We start from the raw sequence: 19552 nt of genomic DNA, 5'->3' as shown, positions 1-19552 counted from the left end.
TTTTGCCGCACAAGGAGTCCAGTTGCAAGAGAGAAGTCTTTTTGGTCCTGAGACTTCAGGGAACAGGAGGCAAGCTCTATCCAAGCCCTTTGAGAGCGCTTCTGCAGCAAAGCAAGAGAGCAGCAAGACGGCAGGGCAACAGCAAGGCAGCAGTCCTCTGTAGAAAGCAGTCAGGGCAGTCCTTTAGGCAGCCAGGCAATTCTTCTTGTCAGGGTGCAGGTTCTGGTTCAGGTTTCTTCTCCAGGAAGTGTCTGAGGTGGTAGGGCAGAGGCCCTGTTTTATACCCAAATGTGCCTTTGAAGTGGGGGAGACTCCAAAGAGTGGCATAGAAGTGCACCAGGTCCCCTTTCAGTTCAATCCTGTCTGCCGGTCCCAGTAGGGGGTGTGGCAGCCCTTTGTGTGAGAGCAGGCCCTCCACCCTCCCAGCCCAGGAAGACCCATTCAAAATGCAGATGTATGCAAGTGAGGCTGAGTAGCCTGTGTTTGGGGTGTGTCTGAGTGAATGCAGAAGGAGCTGTCAACTAAACCCAGCCAGACGTGGATTGTAAGGCACAGAAAGATTTAAGTGCAGAGAAATGCTCACTTTCTAAAAGTGGCATTTCTAAAATAGTAATATTAAATCCAACTTCACCAGTCAGCAGGATTTTGTATTACCATTCTGGCCATACTAAATATGACCTTCCTACTCCTTTCAGATCAGCAGCTACCACTTCAACAATGTATGAGGGCAGCCCCAATGCTAGCCTATGAAGGGAGCAGGCCTCACAGTAGTGTAAAAACGAATTTAGGAGTTTTACACTACCAGAACATGTAAACTACACAGGTACATGTCCTGCCTTTTACCCACACAGCGCCCTGCTCTAGGGGTTACCTAGGAAACACATTAGGGGTGACATATGTAGAAAAAGGGGAGTTTTAGGCTTGGCAAGTACTTTTAAATGCCAAGTCAAAGTGACAGTGAAACTGCACACACAGGCCTTGCAATGGCAGGCCTGAGACAAGGTACAGGGGCTACTAAAGTCGGTGGCACAACCAGTGCTGCAGGCCCACTAGTAGCATTTAATCTACAGGCCCTGGACACACATAGTGCATTCTACTAGGGACTTACAAGTAAATCAAATAGTCCAATTTGGTGTGATCCAAGGTTACCATGTTAAAAGGGAGAGAGCAGATGCACTTTAGCACTGGTTAGCAGTGGTAAAGTGTGCAGAGTCTAAAAACCAGCAAAAACAGTGTCCAACAAGTGGAAGGAGGCAGGCAAAAAGTTAGGGGTGACCACCCTAAAGCTGTCAGGTCTAACAACCTAGTTCTCCGTCAGCCTTTTCATGGCAGTTTTACTACCATGAAAAGGCTGGCGGAGAACAGTTGCAGGGGCCGCAGGAGGGCCCCAACACTGTCCATGCACTTGGCATGGGCAGTGCAGGGGTCCTCCTGCCCAGCACCCTCACAATGCTCACTGTCTGCTGTGCAGACAGCAAGCATTGCAAGGGTACTAATGCACCCTGTGGGCGGCTTTATTGCCGTCGGCTCTATTACGAGCATGGTGGCAACTTCTCCGTCAGAAGTTTGACAGACGGGTCATCCCGTCTGCTGAACTCATAATCAGGCCCTATCTCTCTCAACATTCAATAATTAACATTTTGGGTCATGTCAAATGAAGTGAGCACTGGGAGCGCTAGGTTAAAACAGTCTCTGCTAATGTTTAACTGTTGTCTGAAATAGTTGAAGAGGCGGAACGGTGCTGTCATAGAAAGGGTGTGCAAAATTTGTGTAATTTGTTTTTGTGTAATTAGGTGGAATGTTGCCAAAATTATGTGAAATTATGCATAATTAAGCAAAATGCTATCAGTTTTTTGTTCAAGACAAATTCACACTACAAAAATGGTGCAAAAAACAAAAGGAGAATGAACAACAGCCACCAGTGTTGTTGTAGTGGCACATAATTAGATGAAGTGGTGTAATGGCGTAATTTGGAGAATTTGTAACAATTGTAAGCAACATGAAATTCCCCAAATTAGCCAAATTACTGTATCGTAATATTTTGTGAGTTCTGCTCAAAGAAACTTTAAAGGCATGTGCTACTTTAGATTTGAAATGTTGCATCATTTGTTGCTATATTTACAGTAAACAACAGAACATAGCACAATACCATACAGAACACAAAAACGTAACACAATAAAAAAAGGACAGTCTACAGAAAAACAGTCATAAGAGAATTTAGCACAGCAGCCACCTTAAGATAAAACACAACAGCACAAAAGCATCTGAATACTTCACTAGCACAACAAAATGCTACACAACAAATATACATATTTTTTGTCACATAATACTACCTCCAGAAACCTGCTTTCAGAATATGGTCGTGAATGGTATTTGCACCTCAGCCACCAAGGACATGAAATAGTGTCAGAAAAAAAAGGGTTTTCTAATTTAGCCTCGCACTTTCTTAGGACCAGATTTGTGTCTCCATAGCACTATACAAGGGGACGCAGGGCAAAGCAAAGCCTACAACGAGATTTACCAAGGCACAGAAGGCCACCTTGCTGCCTTGTGTTACTCTGCCATAGGGCAGTGTTCCATGGAAGGGGAGTGGATTTTCCCACGCATCCACCTATAGATTTTGGCACATTCCCAGATTTACCATGAGTGGAGACCTGGGAATGAGTCAAAATGCTACACCCTCCCATGGGAGTCATAACAAAGAGAAAGCCAAAAGTATGCAAGCAGAGGCAGAGATCAGGAATATGTCATATCTTGAAAGATATGGGCATTCCACCCCTCTCCCTTTCACATAGAGCAACACAGCAGTTGTATTAAAAAATGCTAAGGGGCAGATTTACAAACCCCTACCACTGTCTTAAGGCCCCTTAGCGTCATTTTTATGACACTAAGGCAGCATTCCCCGCTCCATATTTACAAAGTGGTGCAATGCATGAATTGTGCCACTTTGCATCCCCTTGTGTCACATTATGCCTGCACGGGATGTAATAAATGAAGGACAGGATTCATTCAGTCAAAAGGATGGTATGTTCCAGGGAACTCCAGCGAAGGGACAAGCACAAAAATAAGAATGAAAGCTACTTATTAAGAAACAATCAGATGAGACTCGTGAGAAAGCTAAACAATGATAAGCAGTGGGCTGACCCAAAGTCCTGTGTAGACATCAATATTGCACACAAATAGTTATTTTGACAACAGACAGGGGGTGATGTCTGCAACTGAGATGTAAAAATACTTTTTTGCTACAGCCAACGTGTTTCCAAAACATTATGACAAATTTACAGTCATTCAGGAGTACCAAAAGTAGTACTACTTCAGATACGCTTAAATGCCTTTGTGATTTGGCCCTTAAAAATCTAAAACTGCAATGATGCTTCAATTGGCGCTAGGCAACACATAGTGCACCAGCGCAAGGAGAGGATAGGAAGGTGTCATAGAATGTTAAATATGGTGCTCTGCTGCCCTCTCCATGTCACTCAATGCAGCATAGTAAGGCATCTTGCTGAGCTGCATTACACGACATTTTGATAATTATGCCCCTATGCATCTTCTGAAATAAGGCAATGTAATATTTTGGCTTGAGTTATTGATAATGAAGAATGTAATACTGATTTACAAACAATAGCAGAAAAGGAAATATAATCAAATGTGCGTGATTACTTTAGATTATTCCCCAGACTTTCCCCCAAAACTTAAATATGAAGTACATTGAAATAACATGATATTAAACAGAAATATCATAAAAATATTGATGAAGAACCACAACATTATTTTATGACACCCAGATGTCTTTGAAAAGGATTACCATGTGGCATGTGGGTTGCCATGATTAGCGATGTACAATTCCAAAAGAGCAGGTAGAATTGATCAAAGCCATTGGCTTTGTTTTTTGTTTTTGAAAACATGTTTTTGGGTACGCACATTGGAGCATTGTAGAAGAGGTCGGAATGGTCTTACTATTGCACCCCCTTAGCTAGTCCTATACTGTTCAGTCTCTACTACTGGTACCACAGTATCATTGTCTGCGGATGCCTTCGGAACTGCCTTCTGCTGCACTATCTTTTTCTTCTAATTCATTGTCAAATCTGAATCTTGCTTCTACCACTCTTCCTAGGCAGGTACTGCCCAGGAAAATAGCAGATGCATGCAGCACTCACTCTTGCTGTAACCTACATTATCAGAGCGATGCAATGGTGTTAACGGGATATTGCACAGGCTGAAGCCCACAATCACAGAGCCATTTCATTAATCGTCTCTGTTTTGTTATGTAACATTTATTCCTATTCCTTTTACCCTGCACATTTTAGGATGAATACAGATGGATAAATGCACACACATCCCATTCAGTGGTTCAGTTATACAGAATATGGGCCTCATTACGAGGCTTACAGTCTTGAGACCGCCAGCATCGCGGTGGAGGTCCTGACCGCTGCCAGTTTGGTGGTCTGACCACCAAATTAAGAGTTTGGTGATCAGACTGCCAAACAACCTCCGTCTCCGCCGGGAACAATGTGCTAGATAGGCTGACGGTGATCCAGATTAGAATCAGCTAGGGCGACGCTGAACTCAACTCTGCCCTGTTGATTACGACCTATGTTAGAAATGGGATCTTTGTTTGGCAGTCAGGTTACCCCCTGTCCAAGCAAGGACCCTCACTCTAGTCAGGGCAAGTCACACACAATCCAAATTATCCTGTGCCCACCCTCTGGTAGCTTGGTACTGAGCAGTCAGGCTTAACTTAGAAGGCAATGTGTAAAGTATTTGTGCAATAAATCATAAAATAACACAATATAGCACCACAAAAATACACTACACAGTGTTTAGAAAAATATATAATATTTATCTGGATATTTGCAGGTCAAAACAATAAAAGATGCAATAAGAAAATGTAAAGGTATCACTGGAAAGTGATATAAAGGGCCTGATTCTAACTTTGGAGGACGGTGTTAAACCGTCCCAAAAGTGGCGGATATACCACCTACCGTATTACGAGTCCATTATATCCTATGGAACTCGTAATACGGTAGGTGGTATATCCGCCACTTTTGGGACGGTTTAACACCGTCCTCCAAAGTTAGAATCAGGCCCAAAGTGTCTTAAGTCTTTTCAAAGCAAACAAAGGGCCTGATTCTAACTTTGGAGGACGGTGTTAAACCGTCCCAAAAGTGGCGGATATACCACCTACCGTATTACGAGTCCATTATATCCTATGGAACTCGTAATACGGTAGGTGGTATATCCGCCACTTTTGGGACGGTTTAACACCGTCCTCCAAAGTTAGAATCAGGCCCAAAGTCTCTTTCAAGCACAAAGTACCTGGTTTGAGTGAAAAATCTCCGCAAAGGGCCGCAGAGGAGGAGATGCATGGAAAATGGTGTGTGCGTCGGTTTCGCACCTTCATGCACGGACTTGCGTCGTTATTTTTCACGCGGGGATTCTCTTCAGGTTGCAGGGTTTTCAGATGCCCCGGGGTCTGTGCGTGGAATCCTGGCCTTGTTGACCAGCTTTGCGTCATTCCGGTGGGCGATGCGAGGAAACTTCTCCCTGACGGCAGGTGCTGCGTCGATTTCCACTCTGGAAGTCAGGCGGCTTCGTCCCAGGTGGGCCGTGCATCGAAGTTCCAGTTGCACCACAGGCGCTGCGTTGATCTTTTCCTTGCGAGGTCGAGCGTCGTCATCCCGGTTCGGCGAGCGGTGAATTTTTCACAGCGGAACAAGCTGTGCGTCAAATTTTTTGCCGCACAAGGAGTCCAGTTGCAAGAGAGAAGTCTTTTTGGTCCTGAGACTTCAGGGAACAGGAGGCAAGCTCTATCCAAGCCCTTTGAGAGCGCTTCTGCAGCAAAGCAAGAGAGCAGCAAGACGGCAGGGCAACAGCAAGGCAGCAGTCCTCTGTAGAAAGCAGTCAGGGCAGTCCTTTAGGCAGCCAGGCAATTCTTCTTGTCAGGGTGCAGGTTCTGGTTCAGGTTTCTTCTCCAGGAAGTGTCTGAGGTGGTAGGGCAGAGGCCCTGTTTTATACCCAAATGTGCCTTTGAAGTGGGGGAGACTCCAAAGAGTGGCATAGAAGTGCACCAGGTCCCCTTTCAGTTCAATCCTGTCTGCCGGTCCCAGTAGGGGGTGTGGCAGCCCTTTGTGTGAGAGCAGGCCCTCCACCCTCCCAGCCCAGGAAGACCCATTCAAAATGCAGATGTATGCAAGTGAGGCTGAGTAGCCTGTGTTTGGGGTGTGTCTGAGTGAATGCAGAAGGAGCTGTCAACTAAACCCAGCCAGACGTGGATTGTAAGGCACAGAAAGATTTAAGTGCAGAGAAATGCTCACTTTCTAAAAGTGGCATTTCTAAAATAGTAATATTAAATCCAACTTCACCAGTCAGCAGGATTTTGTATTACCATTCTGGCCATACTAAATATGACCTTCCTACTCCTTTCAGATCAGCAGCTACCACTTCAACAATGTATGAGGGCAGCCCCAATGCTAGCCTATGAAGGGAGCAGGCCTCACAGTAGTGTAAAAACGAATTTAGGAGTTTTACACTACCAGAACATGTAAACTACACAGGTACATGTCCTGCCTTTTACCCACACAGCGCCCTGCTCTAGGGGTTACCTAGGAAACACATTAGGGGTGACATATGTAGAAAAAGGGGAGTTTTAGGCTTGGCAAGTACTTTTAAATGGCAAGTCAAAGTGACAGTGAAACTGCACACACAGGCCTTGCAATGGCAGGCCTGAGACAAGGTACAGGGGCTACTAAAGTCGGTGGCACAACCAGTGCTGCAGGCCCACTAGTAGCATTTAATCTACAGGCCCTGGACACACATAGTGCATTCTACTAGGGACTTACAAGTAAATCAAATAGTCCAATTTGGTGTGATCCAAGGTTACCATGTTAAAAGGGAGAGAGCAGATGCACTTTAGCACTGGTTAGCAGTGGTAAAGTGTGCAGAGTCTAAAAACCAGCAAAAACAGTGTCCAACAAGTGGAAGGAGGCAGGCAAAAAGTTAGGGGTGACCACCCTAAAGCTGTCAGGTCTAACAACCTAGTTCTCCGTCAGCCTTTTCATGGCAGTTTTACTACCATGAAAAGGCTGGCGGAGAACAGTTGCAGGGGCCGCAGGAGGGCCCCAACACTGTCCATGCACTTGGCATGGGCAGTGCAGGGGTCCTCCTGCCCAGCACCCTCACAATGCTCACTGTCTGCTGTGCAGACAGCAAGCATTGCAAGGGTACTAATGCACCCTGTGGGCGGCTTTATTGCCGTCGGCTCTATTACGAGCATGGTGGCAACTTCTCCGTCAGAAGTTTGACAGACGGGTCATCCCGTCTGCTGAACTCATAATCAGGCCCTATCTCTCTCAACATTCAATAATTAACATTTTGGGTCATGTCAAATGAAGTGAGCACTGGGAGCGCTAGGTTAAAACAGTCTCTGCTAATGTTTAACTGTTGTCTGAAATAGTTGAAGAGGCGGAACGGTGCTGTCATAGAAAGGGTGTGCAAAATTTGTGTAATTTGTTTTTGTGTAATTAGGTGGAATGTTGCCAAAATTATGTGAAATTATGCATAATTAAGCAAAATGCTATCAGTTTTTTGTTCAAGACAAATTCACACTACAAAAATGGTGCAAAAAACAAAAGGAGAATGAACAACAGCCACCAGTGTTGTTGTAGTGGCACATAATTAGATGAAGTGGTGTAATGGCGTAATTTGGAGAATTTGTAACAATTGTAAGCAACATGAAATTCCCCAAATTAGCCAAATTACTGTATCGTAATATTTTGTGAGTTCTGCTCAAAGAAACTTTAAAGGCATGTGCTACTTTAGATTTGAAATGTTGCATCATTTGTTGCTATATTTACAGTAAACAACAGAACATAGCACAATACCATACAGAACACAAAAACGTAACACAATAAAAAAAGGACAGTCTACAGAAAAACAGTCATAAGAGAATTTAGCACAGCAGCCACCTTAAGATAAAACACAACAGCACAAAAGCATCTGAATACTTCACTAGCACAACAAAATGCTACACAACAAATATACATATTTTTTGTCACATAATACTACCTCCAGAAACCTGCTTTCAGAATATGGTCGTGAATGGTATTTGCACCTCAGCCACCAAGGACATGAAATAGTGTCAGAAAAAAAAGGGTTTTCTAATTTAGCCTCGCACTTTCTTAGGACCAGATTTGTGTCTCCATAGCACTATACAAGGGGACGCAGGGCAAAGCAAAGCCTACAACGAGATTTACCAAGGCACAGAAGGCCACCTTGCTGCCTTGTGTTACTCTGCCATAGGGCAGTGTTCCATGGAAGGGGAGTGGATTTTCCCACGCATCCACCTATAGATTTTGGCACATTCCCAGATTTACCATGAGTGGAGACCTGGGAATGAGTCAAAATGCTACACCCTCCCATGGGAGTCATAACAAAGAGAAAGCCAAAAGTATGCAAGCAGAGGCAGAGATCAGGAATATGTCATATCTTGAAAGATATGGGCATTCCACCCCTCTCCCTTTCACATAGAGCAACACAGCAGTTGTATTAAAAAATGCTAAGGGGCAGATTTACAAACCCCTACCACTGTCTTAAGGCCCCTTAGCGTCATTTTTATGACACTAAGGCAGCATTCCCCGCTCCATATTTACAAAGTGGTGCAATGCATGAATTGTGCCACTTTGCATCCCCTTGTGTCACATTATGCCTGCATCAGGCACAATGGTGGTCATTCTGACCCTGGCGGTCTTTGACCGCCAGGGCGGAGGACTGCGGGAGCACCGCCGACAGGCCGGCGGTGCTCCAATGGGGATTCCGACCGCGGCGGTAAAGCCGCGGTCGGACCGGCACCACTGGCGGGGTCCCGCCAGTGAACCGCGGCCCCATTGAATCCTCCGCGGCGGCGCAGCTTGCTGCACCGCCGCGGGGATTCCGACCCCCCCTACCGCCATCCAGATCCCGGCGGTCGGACCGCCGAGATCCGGATGGCGGTAGGGGGGGTCGCGGGCCCCTGGGGGTCCCTGCAGTGCCCATGCCACTGGCATGGGCATTGCAGGGGCCCCCGTAAGAGGGCCCCTAAATGTATTTCACTGTCTGCTGCGCAGACAGTGAAATACGCGACGGGTGCAACTGCACCCGTCGCACAGCTTCCACTCCGCCGGCTCGATTCCGAGCCGGCTTCATCGTGGAAGCCTCTTTCCCGCTGGGCTGGCTGGCGGTCTGAAGGCGACCGCCCGCCAGCCCAGCGGGAAAGTCAGAATTACCGCCGCGGTCTTTCGACCGCGGAACGGTAACCTGACGGCGGGACTTTGGCGGTCGGCCTCCGCCGCCCGCCAAGGTCAGAATGAGGGCCAATGTATGGTAGGGGAGCGTTCCCACACAGGAGGCCTGAAGAAATTGTGCAGTGAAATTTACAAGATTTCACTGCGTCATTTGTTCCATCATTTTTAACACCTGCACAGGGCAGGCCTTAAAGTGACGCACCCATATTAATATATGGGCCTCCCTGTGCTTTGCTGCACTATCGCCAAAGTTATTGATGCTAGTGCAGCAAAACACCACAACAGCGTCAAAAAAAATGATCCTTTTGTGGTAACAACCGCCATGGTGCGCTGTATTGTAAATATGGTGCAATCATGGTGTGGGTAGGTGGTGTAATAGGTACGCAAGAAAAGTGGCGCATGGGGACTGATGCGTCCCCTTCTTGTAAATCTGCCCCTAAATATGGCCTGATGTGTCTTTTGCAGAAACCCACAGTTCCTAGTTTGTCTTATCTGTCTCCCTCTGTAGACTCTTCCTGTGCCTGCTCTTTAAACCTCAGTTAGTTGGCACTAAGCCACTCAGTTTAAAAGAACATTTTATTACTCAAATTCCTGATCTTATTGAAATTATGAAGGATGAGAGAACAAGATTCTAATTGCAATTTATCTTAGTGTAAGCTTTTAACTCTCAATTTGTCTTTGCCAACGTTTGGATTAATCAGCCGCTGTGTTTCCCACACTGCTACAAACCCCACGAGGATGAAAAGAAATGGATGAACTGTACATAAACACCGGAATTTCAATTATTGCATGTCTCGGCAAATTTGTCAGCGCTTCGCTAAGAAATACCCGACTGTGGTATATTGTGTCATTTCTGACTCCCAAGGGGCAATGATACTGCTCTTTATATATTTAATAATAGAGGAGATGTACCCCCGCTCCAAGGCACTGTGTCACTACTCTCGCCCAAACTTCAACGACTCACATAACAGTTTTACCAATCCCATGTATGCAGCGTAAAGGATGCCAGGACCATGTGCTCTTGCAGACCAGTGCTAAAAACGAACAGGTAGCTGGTTACGGCATTTTTTATGTTCTGCTCAGCAGTGAAAGCAACAGTGTGATGCAAATTTTCCGCATACGTAACACAGTGAATCTGAGTTGTCAAGAAAGGCTTGGGGGCATTTTTATGAGAGGCTTGCGCCCCCACAGAATTACTTTTTGTTGACGCTCCAGCGGCACAAGCCTCTCAGCCATATCTATGAGGCCACACAAAGCCACTTTGCTTGGCTGTGCATGGTCTCACAGATATGGAGTAAGACAAAGCAGAGCAAGTCGCTGGGTTGCTTTACTCTGTGCTGGGGAGGCGTTCCATGGGTGCTGCGTTGGGTTTTCCCACGCAACACCCATGGATTTTGACGCTGCCCCAAATTTACTTAATCACGTAAACCTAGGGCAATGCCAAAACATTACCCCTCCCCAGAGCAGGTGTAATGAATTAGGGATTGTTTTTGTGCAGGAAGATTCCCTTTCCTGCACGAAAAGAATCCTCAATGCAACACAGGCACTCTTGCACCATAGTGCAAGAGTACCTTTGCTGGCACTAGGCTTCCAATTGTGCCCCGCTGCAGGAGGAAAGGACAGGAAAGCACTGTATTCCATAAATACGGTGCATTCCTGCCCTTTCACATTGGCGTAGAGAAGCACAGCAAGAAGGCTTGCAATTCCCCATAAATATGGGCTAAGGTTTTGTTGCTACCACAAAAATGCTAACACTAAAGTGGGGTAAGTTATGTAGAAAAGTAATTTTTTTAAGTGAATCTTATTCCTAAGTTTCCCTCAGAAAAGAAAGTTTGGTGCTTTATTATGGGAGAGCAGAGCCCACAAACTGAAAGAAACAAGGAGTTCTCTCTGTTTCCAGCTCTGCTATTTCACTTGAAACACGAGCTCAGCTCTGTGATACACCAGAAAAAGCATCCATGATATGGCCCCATGTCAAGGTACTAACATTTTATATTGTAGTGCATTGGTTTATTTAAGAATGTTTCTAGTTTCAACAAAAGAAACATATTATTCTCCATCAAAGAACTGCTGCCCCTGTTCAATATAGAGATATTTCTTCAACCTTCAATCCCCGGAAAAACACTTATCCCTGCTTTTGACAAGTTAAAATTTGAGGTCGTTTCCAGGGTAAGCTACAGCTTTCCACTACAATGAATATCCGTGACTTCATGGCAGACTACTGAGGAACATGCTCATTGAATCCCACGTTTGCAGATACCATCGGAGAAGGTAAAATTATTCACTAATATAAACTAAGCTGGCACTTTAAAATGTAAAGGGGCTGAACCTGAAGGATCAAACGATCGAAATTATTTGCAGTCTACCGAATGGGCCAAAATGTTGTCTTTTTTATTTCATTAATAATATTTTTTTAACACGGATTTACTAATGCTTCGAGGTACCCAGTATTACATCCTAACTTTAATTCTAATTAACATCGGATGAAATCTGAGTATTTCAATTTATGGGTTACACTATATTGTTCACCTCTTTCACTTGCACTAGGTCGATTCCTATTTCTAAGGTCACGTGAGTGTTTTTCATAAAAATGAGCTCTATATAGTTATTTGTGCCTGGACTCTATGGAATGGAAGTATGCAAATTAGCAGCTCTTCATAGAGATGATGGACGTTCAGTACGCCTTGGAAGCTCACTTTCTCCAGAATAAAGAACAGTAAAAGGTTGTGTGATAGAAACTATATATGCCCAGGAGTTCTTCGATGTTTATGTTCTTCTTTTCTAGGGGACATGGGCAACGAGAATACTTGAATTGCGATCATATTTTTCAAATAAAGGGATTTTGCATTAGATTGATGGAATAACTTACTTCACGCCCAGCTATGCACAGTGGTGTCATCAGTGGTATAATTTCAGATCTCCCACTTGATGTTGTCAATGATGTCTTGGTTACTTTAGTTAACTGTAATTGGTAAATGTCAGAGCTTGAGGTTAGAAGGTTACATTTTAGCGGTCATTTTAAACCTTCTTTTTAGTGTGCTTTTCAGGGTTATTTTCAATGTAAAGTAAAATTGCCATGCCTAACTATAACATCACTTTAACTTTTGTTTTTTTCAGTGAATTTCTAGGACTTTTTTAATGTAAGGCATTATTTTTTACCAGACCTAAATAGGCCTACCAAGTGCCTAGCCCTTCGCCCAACCTCCCAAGGCTCTAGGTTGTGTGCAGCGTGGGCTTCACTGCAGCCAAACCCGGTGCCCAACCCTCCACATGCGGGCAAGAACCCATTGCTGTTTTTTTTTCTCTGCACCATGGTACCGCTGTACCACCGTAAAAATAACACAGGGGCCGCGCTGAACTCTGCAGTAGTAGGCAGTATCTTGGAAGAAAAGGTAATTCCTTCCCTCCCGTCTTATTCCTTATTTTTTCTACAACACAGTGACTGAGGCCCTCATTCTGACCTTGGCGGGCGGAGGAGGCCGCCCGCCAAAGTCCCGCCGTCAGGTTACCGTTCCGCGGTCGAAAGACCGCGGCGGTAATTCTGACTTTCCCGCTGGGCTGGCGGGCGGTCGCCTTCAGACCGCCAGCCAGCCCAGCAGGAAAGAGGCTTCCACGATGAAGCCGGCTCGGAATCGAGCCGGCGGAGTGGAAGCTGTGCGACGGGTGCAGTTGCACCCGTCGCGTATTTCACTGTCTGCGCAGCAGACAGTGAAATACATGTAGGGGCCCTCTTACGGGGGCCCCTGCAATGCCCATGCCAGTGGCATGGGCACTGCAGGGGCCCCCAGGGGCCCCGCGACCCCCCCTACCGCCATCCGGATCTCGGCGGTCCGACCGCCGGGATCTGGATGGCGGTAGGGGGGGTCGGAATCCCCGCGGCGGTGCAGCAAGCTGCGCCGCCGCGGAGGATTCAATGGGGCCGCGGTACACTGGCGGGACCCCGCCAGTGGTGCCGGTCCGACCGCGGCTTTACCGCCGCGGTCGGAATCCCCATTGGAGCACCGCCGGCCTGTCGGCGGTGCTCCCGCGGTCCTCCGCCCTGGCGGTCAAAGACCGCCAGGGTCAGAATGACCACCTGAGTCTCCTAGTCATAAAATGTTGCCACAACTTTTTCTTCATGTTGCAACCATCTAGTCAAATTGTCTGTTTTGAGCTTGCATTACCTCATACTCCATGACAGCTCGACAGTAATACCATATCACAATATAAACATAACTTTTGAACCTCAGTGTCTCAAAACTATTGAAAGGATTTACATCAAATGACAAAAAGCATGCTTTATTGGGATAGAGCCAGCTTTCTCTTGAACTAAGGGGCATATTTACACAGAAGTGGATCAGCGCAGTGCTGTGCCAAAATTGGCAGCACCATGCTGTGTTTCTTCTGAAACGCAGGGATGCACTATGTTTACACAAATATGGCACACCCCTGTGTTTCCCCTAATGCTGACGCTAAATTGAGCTGCCAGCACCAATGCAGGAAGCCTTGCACCATAGTGCAAGGGTGTCTGCATTGAAGGGAATGATTGCTTATGTGCAGGAAGGTATCCCTTCCTGCACATAAACGGTCTACAATGGCATTTTGCTCTTTCTATGTGTGCAGCAATGCAGCATACATAGAAAAAGCAAAAACGAGGAGAAATAAAAGTATTTATCTTCTTTGTGCCATGCTAATGCCACCCCTGGGGTGGTGTTAGTTTTTGGCACTGCCACAGATTTACAAATTCTTGTAAATTTGGGGCAGCCTCAAAAGCAATGGGTGATGCGATGGAACAACAACTGCAACACCCATTGCATGCCCCTCTGCCACAAATAAACTGCGTTGGAGGTGTAGGAAAGTCACTGTTTTTGGCATGGTTTCCCCCACACGTTGCCTGTCTGTCAGTGTGTTTAGACTGTTTTCACTGGGATCCTGCTAACCAGGACCCCAGTGATTATGCTCTCTCCTCCAAAGTTGGTTAACCTAGTACCTTTTTACACCCCACAATTGACATACTGGTGTACCCCCGTAAGTCCCTTGTATATGGTACTCAGGTACCCATGGCATTGGTACATCAGGGGACCCGCATTGGCTGCAGCATGTATTATGCCACCCATGGGAGCCCCTGCAAACTGTGTCTGCAGGCCTGTGGGAACAGTGCATGCGCCCTTTCACTGCTGTTTACTGCACCAGACCATTGTAGGTCACCCCTTTGGTAGGCCCTCCTATCCCAGAGGGCAGGGTGCAGATCCCTGTGTGTGAGGGCACCCCTGCATGAGCAGAGGTGCTGCTGTGAACTCCAGTTCCAATGTACTGAACTTCATAAATGCGGGGAAGCCATGTTAGCTATGTACTGGCAATAGGTCACTTACCTTTGGTCCAGCTAAATAATGGTAACTCCGAACCTAGGCATATTTGGTATCAAACATGTTGGAATCATGCCCCAATATCTATGCCAGTATTGGTGGCATGATTCCATGCACTCTAGGGGCTCCTTAGAGGACCCCCAGTATTGCTCCTACCAGTCTTCCAGGGTTGGCAGGCAGCCCATGCTGCTGCTACCCATCAGACAGGGTTCTGCCCTCCTGCTGCTTAACCAGCTCAAGCAGGGGAAGGCAGAACATAGGATTTCATTTGCCAGAGGGGAGGCAACACCCTCTCCCTTGGAAATGCGTGTTACAAGGCTGGTCTGGGGTAGCCTCCCTAAGCCACCGGTTTGCTTTGAAGGGGACATTTGCTGCCTAGCTTGCATAAACCAGTTTGCACTAGTCCAGGGAAACCTGGGTCCCTGCTCTGGCATGAAACTGGACAAAGGAAAGGGGAGTGACCACTCCCCTGTCCATCACCACCCCACCGGTGGTTCCGAAAGCTCCCCCAGTTGACCACTTGATTCTGCCATCTTGGAAACAGGATGTCAGAGGACCCTGGGAGCATCTGTGTGGCCAAGTGAGGAAATTGATGCCATCTGATAGGTGGTCACTGTGCAAAGTGACCAAACCCACTTTTAGGGCTATTTAGGGACTCCCTTGTGGGTGGGTCCCCAAATTTGGTATGCAATACTCCACCAGGACTCCACTGCATTGACCTCTTCTTCTTCTGGCCCCTGGAACCGCAAGTGGACACTTCAGGAACCGAACAAGATTGCAACTCCAGAGACGATCTCGTCTTGCAACATTGTTTATCCAGCTCCTTCTAGCAACTGCAACATTTCCACAGCTGGCATCCTCTGTGGTTGGCAAAACTGCAGCTGCACCAAGAAGGAAGATGGAATGTGTCTTGGAGTGAAGGAGTCACTGCCCTACATCTGCAGACACCTAAGGCAACGACGTCCGGATGCATGTATCTGCTCTCCTCTGGAACTGCATGGATCATGCAACACAGGTCAGGGGTCTAAGTGGTCCCCTTGGCCCTCTCTGCCTTCTGTCCAAAGTGGGGGGCGGTGATCCCTTGTTTCTCCATGAAGGATGGAATCCCTGTGCACTGCAACCCTTACAGCAACCAAGGCTTGTTGACTCAGCTTTGAGAGATCCTCAGGCTCCAAGTAGCCCCGGCCTCCAGAACTTCAGCCTTGCAAAGGACAGTCTATCCTTTGCTGCTCCAGCGACGCAGGAGTCCTCTCCAGGTGTGCTTACTGGGCCTCACTGCAACTTACTGTGTCTGATGCCATTGTTTGCCTGTGGGGGCTACAACTGCTTCTGCTGGCTCTCCCGACTGCTGACTGTGAGCCTGGACTCCCCTCCAAGGGCCTTGCTGGTCCTCTTCAGCTCTGCAACTCCTCTTCTGCCCTGGTTTGCCTTTGCCCCGTCTTGTTGGTGGTCTTCCTGACTGCTTTTCTAATTCCCCTTGTTAGCCTATGGGAAAACCAGGTAACTTACTGCTGCTGTCCTTGTCACTGGGGGCCATCTAAGTACTCACATCTTGGGGTCCCAAGGTCTCCCAGCTCCCGACTAACTACTCCACAGCCTTGGGTGGGGGCCTAACTTCCCATTCCACTATTGTAGTATATGATATGGCCCTCCCCTAGGGCCTAGCTACTTTCTACTGTTTTCCTGCCAATGTGTGTTGCTCCTATATGCTAATTCCTAATGCTGATTGTGTACATACAGGGCCTCAATAGGAACCTGGCAGTCTCATGATTGCCAGGTTCACGGTGGCAGTCGGACAACCGCTAATGCACTGACTCAAGCACCACATTACGACCTCAGTGGTTGCGCTGCGTTTGGACCACCAGCACCGCCAGGATTGGTTGTCTGGTGGTCATAGTGGTCCTAATTCACCAGGGCAGTGCTGCTTGGGGATTATGACTTCGTTCTCCGCCAGAGATTTCACTTTCTTCCATTCGTGGGACTGTCTGTAAGTAATCTAGTTTAGTGTTACTCTAATGAAGTACCTTTATTTTTGTAAACCTGTGAGGTTCTTTTAATGTGTGATAATTTACTGTGTGACTAGTGTTGTATTGCAACTGCTCCTATAGGAGTCTTGGCTGCTCATCCACAGCTACCCCTAGTGAGCCCTGGCATCCTAGTCCCTGTAACTAATTAATAAGGGGTTGACTGGACCTGATATAAGGTGTAAACACCACAGTTGTCCACCACACACCAGGCCAGCTTCCTACAGGAGGGGCCCATATTTAACAAAGTGGCTTAGCGCCACCTCGTTAATATGGCGCAGTGCACAGCGCAACTGGAGCATCACAAAATGTGGCCCTCCGATGGCTCTAGGGGCACATAAATATGTCCCTGAGTTTAATTATGCTCAGCAGTTTGGGCTGTAGCTCTGTTCAATTTTCCTTTGGGAAATTTCATAGGAAAAATACATTTTAGGACCCTCACTTTTACACTGACCTTGTTTGACAGACTACTCTGAAACATTTCACAAAGGTGTTTAATTGGCTTAACTCTGTCATTTGGAAAGTTTTGTGAAGATTTGTCAAACTGCACCAAAGTCATCAACATACCAAAAATTAAATTTCCTATGAAAACATGGTCCTGTAACTACACAGTGACTATACCACTGTGTTTTGTGTATGTACAAAAGTTGAAGATTAGTTATGGCTAGGGAAACTTGATTTATTGTTTCTATACAAAACAAACTTAAACTACACAAACATTAAAAATTCTAAACTTATAGTTATAACTGAACATTATAATTTACACCCCAGCCTAAACTTGCCATACTTCATGCACCTCTGTACACCTAAACTTACTCTGCTAAGGTGCACAGCTTATACACTTTCATATCACATCACGAATACCAGGTCAATTCATAGCATTCATAGCAAAATGTATGACATTGAAATTACATAATTTCTGAGAGCACTGTGCATGGTAGCAGGGGAATTATCGTTAATGTAGTCTGGCCAGAGAGTTCAGAACACTGTGTGCATAGGTGTGTGTTATTTCCCTTTACATTATTTTTCTGGTGTCTGGGATAGTTATTTCAAGTAACTATAACTCACGGACCAAGGGAAATATATCTGACACCCTTGCCATGGAGTGCTGATTACCCCAGATATTACAGTACTCATGACAATTTTTATAACATCAATAAAAATATCACTGAAACATTATCAGTCAAATTACTGAAGAATAAACTGCATGGCAGAGGTGCAATTTATAGTTACTTGAAAGAACTGCAAATATAGCTGCTGAATTTCTCTGTTTTTGTGTGAGTAAAGACCTAACTATAACATCCCTGTAACCTTTGTTTGTTTTTAAGTTAGTATATAGATATGGGGTATTTATATATATATATATATATATATATTAATTAATAAACAAAGGTTAATGATTAGAGTTCCGAAAACGTTATTTATTATTTCTATACACAACAAACTTAAACTACACAAACATTACATATACTAAAATTATACTTTTAACTTAAAGGAATAATTTATGCCTTTTGGGGGCACCTTCTGGTTCGCTGAGGCAAGGCTTTAGCCAGGCAGAACCCTTCACTCCCATCGAGGAAGGCTGATTACACTTGTTGTATAACCTGTGCTCCACCTTGGGTAACTAGGCACAGAGCAATCAGGCTTATCGCAAAGGGAATGTGTAAAGCAAAGATACAGCACCTCCCCGCCACAACCATGCTGCATAGCATAAATGAGACTTCACACACAGTGCATGTGTAAAAAGATTGTATTCAGCACACACATTGTCAACACAGCAGGATTATAATGTAAGGCTGGGCCTCTACTCCAGTTAGCAATAGAAGTCACAATCAGAGCCCCAACTGTATTAGACACTAGCTACGGTATGCACACATGAGGAACCCAGTACATTCCCTCACTGCACCAGCATACAGTGCCAAAGGTTGTCAGCACGAGTCCCACTCTAGAATTCCCACAATTAGTATAACACATAAATTCACTGGGCACCACATTTCCCACCATTAGCAGCATGATGTATGCAAGGTTTACAACACTTTCACGTAGTACTGCAGCCAAGGCCACACTAGGAAGACATAATGGCAACTGTAAGAACTCCCTGATGGAATAAAAGTGACCAGCAGCACCACAGTACTGCCTTCGTACACCTGCACTTACTCTCTCAGATCCACTCCACACTGCAGTGCGGTGCCATGGTATCAGTTGTAACGGCACACACTCACTCATACGCAATCACTCCTGGCACCCTAATACAGTGCCCTGATAGCCGAATAGTGGATGCCACTGTGTTTGCAAGCACCCTTGTTCCCAAACTGCCCTTCACCCACCAAGCAGCTTTGGCTATCCCCCCTCTATGAACCAAAGATTGCATGAACCTTTTCTTGGTTACTAGCCGACTTGTGGCTAAGTCTTATTTCTCAGGGTTCCGGGGTCAACGGTAGGGAGACGAACGACAACAGCTGGCAAATAATCAGTAAAGAGATGCTTGGGCTCCTCACAGGAGGTTCACTCAGAAATCTGCAAAACACAGGGGGAGGGTCACTGGGGCCGCTATTAAACACCAAGGCACCCAGCCTAGCCAGGCAATTCCATGTTACCAAATAGTTTGCCAACTTTAGCACCTAACTGAGAGGTCCAATCGGGACTTGTTGACTTGAGTCACCCTCAATACTTCCAGTTGCACACAAGCTACTGGGCCCTCAACCCCTGTACCAGAAGAGTTACTGACACCAGACAGTTACAATCTCACATGGTAAGTGCTCATTTCCTTACTTCCACAAAAAGGAGGCAAAATGTCCAGGGTCTGCTGATCTGAGTCACACCAACTGTACATTCATTCACCAGCCAATGCCCAATGTGGTACCTCCTCAGAAATAAGGCACTAGTCTAGTGCATCATGACCTGA

Source organism: Pleurodeles waltl, chromosome 3_2 (genome assembly GCF_031143425.1).
Source record: "Pleurodeles waltl isolate 20211129_DDA chromosome 3_2, aPleWal1.hap1.20221129, whole genome shotgun sequence".
Classification (NCBI taxonomy): Eukaryota; Metazoa; Chordata; class Amphibia; order Caudata; family Salamandridae; genus Pleurodeles; species Pleurodeles waltl.
The sequence above is the reverse complement of the archived record's forward strand: the minus strand, read 5'-3'. Positions refer to the sequence as shown.